At 37.1% G+C, this 9,414-nt stretch overlaps 1 non-coding gene across 1 annotated transcript; it reads left to right on the top strand.

Moving 5' to 3' along the window:
• On the top strand, nt 1-79 carry LOC133727569 (small nucleolar RNA J33). Its single transcript, XR_009855251.1, has one exon. It is a non-coding gene; the product is annotated as a small nucleolar RNA J33 (small nucleolar RNA).
• The last annotated feature ends 9,335 nt before the right edge of the window (nt 80-9,414 follow it).

Below are 9,414 nucleotides of genomic sequence, written 5' to 3'. Positions count from 1 at the left end.
CTGTAAAGGGGATGATATATTATTTTTGAGCTCTTAAGATGTTGGTTTTCTGGATTCTGCATTAGAGATGGACATTCGGGAAGGTTCACAAGAAATTGGTTCTATGATGCGAGACATTGGTTTGGACGGTTTGACCTCGGAGAGGTCACATTCTTCCAGGAGTTTAAGTAGAACAAGCAGTTGTGTGAAATCATTGTACAAAGGTCATGAAGTTGGAACTGCTTTGATGAAATATATATATATATATATATATATATATATATATATATATATATATATGTATATGATTGCATGCCAGATATATGGAAAACAAAAGGCAAAGAAAGATCTCCATGCTGATGAAATTTTATATCTGATGAAAACTAAGGAAGCACTTCGAATTGCCTATATTGATGAGGTTTCAACTGGCACGAATGAGAAGGAATATTATTCTGTTCTTGTCAAAAAGTATGATAATTAATTAGAGAAAGTAGTTGAATTCTATTGCATTAAGTTGCCTAGTCCCTTAAAGCTCGGAGAGGGAAAACCAGAGAATCAAAATCATGATATTATGTTCAATCCTGTTGATATGAACCAAGACAATAACTTTGAGGAGGCATGCAAAATGCAGAATCTATTGGAAGAATACAGGCACTATCATGGTATCCGGAAGCTTACGATCTTGGGAGTTAGGGAGCATGTCTTTACTGGTTTTGTTTCACACTTGCTTGGTTTATGTCAGGTCAGGAAACAAGTTGTCATCTTAGGACAGCAGGTGTTGGTAAATCCTTTGAAAGTTCGAATGCATTATGGTCATCCAGATGTCTTTGATTGATTTTGGTTCTTGAATTGAGGTGGCATCAGTAAAACTTTCAGGGTGATTAACATCAGTGAAGACATTTTTGCTGGCTTTAATTGTACTTATTTGCATGGAGGCAACGTCACCCACCATGAATACATCCAATATTTGGACTATCTCAACTAGTGCATATTTTATTGAACATTCAGAAAAGTCAAAAATTTCAAATTCTGCAGTTCAGAACGAGGGATAAGAATTTTTAGAACTCATAGAGCAACTTGTTATAATGAGATGTTCGACCAAAGTGAAATAGAAGAAAAAAAAAAAAGAAGTTCAAGAGCAGAACATACAAACCAGAGTTTAGAAGAAATGAAATGTCTCACAGTAGCCCAACTTTTGTGAAGAGAGATGATCGATAGATGAAATTGTTTGAGCAACTGTGCAGCGAGCTATGCGCTCTAAAAGTGGCCTCTTGATATTAAGAACAAGTGATATGTCTTTTGCAAGAAGATATTTCTGAGCATCTCAAGAAATAGATTTCTCCACCAGAAGGATCAGGGTGGCGTGCTTCGATCTTTGCTACTGTCATCTTTAAATGGTCCATCTCCTGCTGTAAAAGAGTATCAAAACTTGACAATAGGTTAGAAACTCGCTGGTACTCAAGACCACCACCAAGAATCATGAACCGAGGTTTCTCCATTTGAGATGAAGAGAAGTTTTTACTCTTCGCATAAGCACTCAATGAAGGTAAGAATGAAGCTACAACACTTCCTCCTGGGCACTTCCACGAGCATAATATTTCAGCAGCAAGCCAGGATCGAGTCGGCTTTTCATTTGTTGCTTCCACAAAGAGAGGGAGAGTATATCTAACATAACCCCCAACAGCTCTATCAATCCCAATTTCTGATATCATCTTGTCAATAAATGAAATTAACTTGCAGTGGCCAAAGTCTTGGATAAAAAAATCCTTGGCAATTATTCCCTCTGGCCTGCAAAAATTATGAACTATCAACAAAGGCCATCTATCACCTCAGCAGAGAAGTTGGTCCAGCAGATTTTGTTCCTTATAGGGACCCTGAGAGAGACAGTCCAGAATTTCAAGCTGATTATATTGTGTGAAGTACTATCAGGTAATGTATCTTCTTTAGTCGATCAGTCAGTCATTTATGAAGTCATCATTTGATATCTATCATTTGAATAAAATTAAGTTTCAACATTTGGTTGCTGTATAGGTAGAACATGTACATATGCAAAACCATGTACATATAAAGAGCCTGATACTGATATACTAAATCAGTGAATATGTACATATGCAGAAAAACTTGATACTGATATGCCAAATCAGTAAGTTAATACAGCTCTTTATCTAGTTGAAATTAATTTTGGATCAAACATGTTTTACAAATCGATTACTGTAAATAAAGTAAACATGTACAAGATCATACTTGAGGTAGTTTCATGTAATTTTACTTGCTGCATTGTGATCATAGAAGACTAGTGATTTTCCAATTCATTGTAATCTTCTGTAGTTCAATGCAGTTTAGCAAAATTGTCAGGACTTTGAAAAACAGATGATGTCCTTGAACTCTTGTGCACACTTAAGAAAACAACTCAACAATGTAAGTTGATTTTGTATGATATCTAGTTCAGTGGGAGATTGTAAGACCTTATTGAACTAGACATCAACACTTTCTGCAAATTGACATTGTGAGGAGTTTTAGAGTTTCAGTTTGTAACATCAGAGTATTTAATAAAGCTTGTAATCGAAAATAGTTTTATTAATGCAGTCTGTTTTTGAATTTGAATTCAAACATGTATGGTTATTTAGATTAATCCATTCAGATAAACATAAGGAAGTTATAAGGCAGTTGCTTAATGGAAGGAACTGCCACAACAGTTTTTCTGATATAAGGAGGATTACAACGTCCTCATTTGATCCCTGCTAGAACACCAAACCTCAAACAAAATTGTCCCATTAACAATCTGAGATTGAGGGTGCATCTAGGAGAAGCATCAATGGATTCTGGAACTACATCCTGTTAGTATCATATACTTTTATCAGTTTTGTTTTCTAGATATAATGTTCAATATGCAGCAGATTCTTGATTCATGTTGTTCTAGAATTACAATCTTATATTTGGCATAGCCTTGTTAATAATCAAGTATTTAGATGTTCAGAAATAAATTGCATTCTAACACGCATGTCATAGTTTTCAAACTTAAAGAGTTAAGACCGTCAAAGAGTGAGAGTGAGAACAACCAACCATAGTTACGAAGAATTAATTATTTGGTTCTGAATTTGCAGAGTGATTCACCATGAATATAGCCTTGCTTCTGCTTTTTTCGGTTTTCTGTAATGGTTCTCATTCTAGTGGACTCATTACTAATGTCACTACAAGACCTGATGTATTGAACATTGGTTCGATGTTCACTTTCGATTCTATCAATGGGAAAATCGCAATACTTGTAATAACACTTGCGGTTGAAGTTATCAATTCCAATGATCCCAACATTCTCAATGGCACGAAGCTCTCACTCAAAATGCATAACACCAAATCGAGTGACATCCTCGGTCAGAATCGTTGAAGGTTGAAAAATCTTCAGTGTTTCAACTTGTCATGTATTAGAATGACTGCATTTTTAACTTCTCATGTTTTGTTTGCAGCTTTGCAGTTTATGGAGAGCACCGTGTCATATGATAAGCATTGGCAAAGGAAGCAGGCCAGGAGTTCCCTTACGTTACAAGGCAACAGAAACCAAAACTTTACTCTAGGTATCCGATTGTGAAAGAAACACCCTGTTAAAACAACAACTTCTGAATCGCCCATTACGACCAAACTTGAATATAAGATGGGAAAGGAAAAAAGGGGATCAGCATCACCCCTCACCCTATCCTGGACCTTTATGCGAATCTTGAATAAATTTTGGTAATGGTGTTTGGTTAAAGATGATAGACTATTTGGTCAGAATGCAATTGCAGTGAATTTTCCACAACTATTTGGAAGGCTTCTCTACTACCAAGTTTGGTGGGATATGACTAAACAACATCATCATTTTTCTCGTTTTCTTTGGTTCAATGATGAAGTGACACGTGTCCTTTAGGTATTTTGTTTCTTTATATTTTACTAGCCTCTTGACACGCACGCTGTGCGTGCCATTTGGCGGTTTATTTTTGAAAATTTATGAAAATAGATAAAGATTGAAAAACAAAAAAGAAAATAAATGGATAGTGGGTAGTTATTTTCAGTTTTATGGCTAGTATCAATTTCACCCTCTCATGATGAAAATATTGTTATTCTTCATATTAATAAACTATGGGCATTACAGATACTTCAAAAATATAATCATTCTCTACAGAATTGGCTTAATTAATAAAGATATATATAAAAAAAAGAATCACGTTGCCTAGTTTGATGAAGAGGCTTCCTACCTCCAAAGACGTCTGCATACCCCCCCCCCCCCCCCCCCCGCCCCTTTCTGTTCTGACTTCTGAATAAGCATCATCTTCGTCCTCCTTTGCGTTTTTCTGTTCTGTTCTGAATATCAGTCACTTGCCACTTTTCGTGATCAATCTAAATAATGAGGCCCCAGGTCTTTGATGATATATCGGGTAAGCAATACTCTATCAATTTCAATTTGTACCAAAAGTTTTAAAATTTCTTACTGTGATTTCAGATTGAAGAAAAGTTGAACACGTCAAGAATTTATCTCCTTGGGTTTGTTATTCATCGAGTTTCAATTACAATTTCTCAGAACCCTAATCCCCAATTTCCATCCTCCTTCATAAAGCTTCATACTTTTGATACGCTCAAAGCAAGCGCATAATTTAACCCTGAAAACATCGTTAGTAGTATAAGCAAATAGGGATCGTTCTATTCCGGGGATTGAGGGTACACCTGTCATTGTCAAACAATTAAACAATTTAAAATTAAAACAAAGTATAATATTCACACATATACATCACTATTTACGAATTCAAAGGGGAGTTTTTGGTTTTGGTTTTCGAAAAATAAACTAAGTTAAGAAAACAAATAAAACATAAGTAAACGAATGGAATGAGAAAACAAAGATCAAAACCGAAAATCATGATTAAAATCGATTCAAACTCTAACATTGTTCATCAAAGTCATGCAAGAGAAGTTGATCATGTGAAACGTTAAAAGCAAACAATTTCCCATATTTTACTTTTCAATGCTAATTAATCTAAGTGAAAGCACAAAGACTAATCCTATCAAACATGCATTCAAGCCCTAGAAAGCTAGTCAATCATAACATGTTCAACGCAATAAGCATCTAGAAAGGCTATCAACTCAAGTGTGCAACTTAGTATGAAAAAGTCCACCTAATTGCAATTCTCTTTGATTAAATCCGATTTTTGCACAAAACCTTTACTACTTTTCGATTTAAGAACACAAAACCAAAAAGTTGATTCATGTTCTTAAATTCGTAGCACCAATCATATAAAAACCCTAAAAGTTTCGAACCATTTAAGATTAAAATACAAAAGATATCTATCATGCAAATTTAATCAAACACTCACACAAAAGCAACAATGAATCGCAATATATGAATCTGAAAATTCTCAATTAATCATAAAAATTCCAGAAATAATACTTTGTTCAAACATATATGTCAACTAGTTCATAACCAACGAAATTCAAAGCAAAGGTTACAAAGGAGAATCGGATTACACCGTGGATGAAGATGAGATGGATGATTCACGTTGTGGATTCTTGAAACTCGAAAGCAAGCTTCAAGGATGGCTATGGATGGAAGTGCTCACGGCTTCTCTTCTTCTTCTTTGGCCTTGCTTGAACTCGTGGAGATGACTAAACTTGAAACTAGAGGATGGAAAGGAAAATGGAAAGGAAATGGAGAGACAAAGAAGATGGAATGGATGAAGGAATGTTTTTAGAGTGAGAGGAGAAGGTGTTTATATAGGGAAGAAAAAGAAGAGTGAAATGATAAATGGAAGAAAAATAATGAAAGTGGTTTGTAAAATATGGAAAAGATGGAGTAATGATGAAATGAAAGCAAGGCATGAAGGTGCAGAAGTATGGAAGTGATGATGATCTATTGGAGCAGAAAAATATATCCAAGGAAAAAGAGAAAAGCATCTAGCTTTCTTCATGTGGGTAGGAAACATGAACATGTGGTGTTGAGCTGTTTTTAGATCAGTTTCTGCCCCTTTATTCCTTCAATTATTTCTCCAACAGGACTTCAGATTTGGCTCTTTCCTTCTACATATGAAATGATCTACCATGAGTGTAGATCATCCTGACAAATTTTCAGAGCTTTATTCCATGCGGTTGGGCTGAAAATGCTGCTGGACCTCTTACAGGTCCAGTTTTCCAGTTTTGCTTCTGTAGAAAATTGGACTGATTGTTTGAAGGCCTTCCACTCAAAACTAGCTCTGGTACTCTTCATCAGAAATGATCCTTAGGATGTCTAGAATGGATCTGGAAAGTTTCAGCTCATTTGGAGTTCATTTGGTCAGGCGGCCGCTCCTTCTTCCTTGCTTGGCTTGGTTTCTCCTAGCCGGAGTAGGAAAATGTGTAAAATTGACCTTTTAGTACATTTCCATTTTTCTCCATCATTTATAGGTAATTATGGACCTAATGCTCATTTCATCATCATCTACTCCAATGTACCTAAAAAAATAGAAATTAAGTTAAAAATCGATTCGTTAAGGAATTAACTAAGCAAAATGTGAGGAATTAACTATTAAAATACCACATTAAAATGCTCCTATCAACTTTCTCTCAATCCCTGTAATTGAAACTCATCTCTTAGATCCCTAATCCCCAATTTCCATCCTCCTCCATAAAGCTTCATACTTTCTCTCAAACCCTGTAATTGAAACTCATCTCTCAGATCCCTAATCCCCAATTTCCATCCTCCTTAATAAAGCTTCATGCTTTCTCTCAATCCATGTTTCCCAAATCGAGGCCTACTCCTCCTCCTTTGTTCATCTGTAATTGAATTTGAAACTCAACTCTGAGATCCCTAATCCCCCAATTTTCATCCTCTCCAATAAAGCTTCATACTTGCTCTCCTCCTCAATAGATATTCAAAATTTGAGACCTCAATCCTTATTTCCAATAAAGCTTCAAACTTTTCCTCAATCCATAGTCCCCAAATCTAGGCCTCATTAATAAACATTCAAAAATAGAGTTTAATGTTTGCTCAGAAAAAAAAAAAAAAAAAAAAAATATTAACAAAGCTCTGTGATCTTCAGTCTTCAGACACCATCGTTACTTCAGTCTTCAGGCTCCTTCATTACTTCAGCTTCAGACTCCGTCGTTACCTTCTGGACCATCGACATTATCATTATCAACAATTGACAAGTCAATTGAATCATCGAAGTGGAAATAGTTATATATCTGTTGCTGAATAAATGGAATCAGTGCTTGCTGCAGCTCTGGAGGCAGCGAGGAGGCAAGAGCCGGGCTGGTTGAAGAGGAGGGGAGGGCCGGGTCGGTTGAAGTCTGCTGAATGAATGCTTGTTGTTCTGATGGAGGCAGCGAGGAGGGGAGAACCTGGCCTGTTGAAGTCTGCTGAATGATGGCTTGCTTCTGGTGGAGGCAGCGAGGAGGGGAGAACCGGGCCTGTTGAAGTCTGCTGAATGAATGCTTGCTGTTCTGGTGGAGGCAGCGAGGAGGCAAGAGTCGGATCAGTTGTAGAGGAGGTGAGAGAAGTCTGCTGACCATGGTAACTCTTGCCTCGGCTGAGCTCATACAGTTTAAAGACTGCAGCCATCACGGTATCTCTTTCGACTGTGTACCTGTCTAAAACCCATTTGTGCTGGCAGTCTCAATTGCGCGCATAGCGGAAATGTTTTTTGAATCCAATGACCTGGTTAGTATCTCCTGTGATTACTGTCTGAAATCCAATTCCTCATCGGAGTTTTTTGACCAAAGAAGTACAGCTCACTCTTCTCTTCACTGTAGCCATAAGTACCTGCAAACAAGTATACTTGTTAACTATGATGCACGGAAACGCGAAAATGGCCGCGTTTCCCGTATCGAAACGGGAAACGGGTCGGAAACGCTTGGAAACGCGTATCCGGATTTGGAAACGGTTTGGATACATCCGTATCCAATGCGGAAACTCCAGAAGTAAATAAATCGGAAACGTGGGGTAATATTGACTTTTTACTCTACAAAAATTGAAAAAAAAAAAAAAAATCGGATCGAGATAGGTCGCGTCTCTCAGCCAAGCATCCTCGTCTCTCTCGTCTCTCTTCTGCAAAAACCCAGATCGAGATTGTTTCTCACTTTCTCTTCTGCAAAAACGAGACCCGAGACCCAGATCAAGACCAAGACCCGGATCAAGACCCAGATCGAGCTTCTCCTCTTCGGGCGTTTCTCTTCGAGCGTTTCTCTCCGGGCTTCTCCTCTCCGGGGTTTCTCGTTTCTCAGCGGGGGTGGCTTCTCCTCTTCGGTCGTTCCTTCAGCTTCTCCTCTTCGGTCGTTCCTTCGGCTTCTCCTCCGCTGAGCAACTCTTCCGCTAGCCACAATAGTCCGCCAAGGTTGTCCTCTTCGTTTGCTCACTTGTGCTGACTAGCCGGATGCACACAGCCAAACCACCAAACGCAGCCATCTTCTTGATTGCAATCTACCTCTGTCTCACTGGGCACCTGCAATTAGCCCATTATGAACACCCAACATGCCTTCGATCTTCAAACTACAGCCTCCCTTAAATACCACGTATCAAGCACATATATAATATATGTCCATGCACAACTACATCTTTTTCATCCATGATATAGTTACACGTGCCCAGCACATTTATTCAATGGCACATGCAAAGGACACCTAGCTTATTCTATTCTTCTGTCAACACATAGGCTTCTCCTCTTTTTTTCTAATTTTATATATATATATATATATATATATATATATATATATATATATATATATATTTAATTGACGTTTCCTTCACGTTTCCGTTTCCTATTATATTTAAGATTTGCCGTTTCCACGTTTCCGATCGTATTGTATCCGGAAACTCGTACCCGTTTCGGTGCTTCTTAGCTTGTTACCATATTACTTCATAGTTCATATAGTGTTATACTTGATCAAACTTAAAACTGCCTAGGATGATTTGAATTATTGTGAACTTTGGTTGAATAACAAGAATCATTATCAAGTATTAATAAAACTAGCACATGCATTCCAGAATTAAAACCTATTGAAAGTGGACCACATGGTTCTCCCTCACACTTGCTCACACTTTTACCTAACAGAATGATGTGCAATTATGTGATAAAAGCATAGCTGGTTTAGAATCTGTATAAGGAGAAGCTATAAATATTGCATGAACTTTCATGTCTAGCTTAGTAGGTCTGTTATTGACTCCACACAACTAATACAAAACTTTGCAAAAATTCAAAATCCACTTTGCTCTATATATTTTGTCTTTATTATTATGTCGGTGGTGAGATAAATCGAATAAAATGTTTTTAGAATCCAGTTTTGGTACATAATAAAATGGAGCCAGAAATTTGTACCAGCATGTTTGAATTACTACTTAGCATCCGTAAGTTGCTAGTTGGAAATTAAAACCTATAATCTTAGTAGTGCTTTGCATTACTCTATTAATCCTTTTAGATATGAGGCATAGAACATGGTCAC

Source organism: Rosa rugosa, chromosome 1, assembly GCF_958449725.1.
Source record: "Rosa rugosa chromosome 1, drRosRugo1.1, whole genome shotgun sequence".
In the NCBI taxonomy this organism is placed as follows: Eukaryota; Viridiplantae; Streptophyta; class Magnoliopsida; order Rosales; family Rosaceae; genus Rosa; species Rosa rugosa.
The sequence above is the reverse complement of the archived record's forward strand: the minus strand, read 5'-3'. Positions and strand labels throughout refer to the sequence as shown.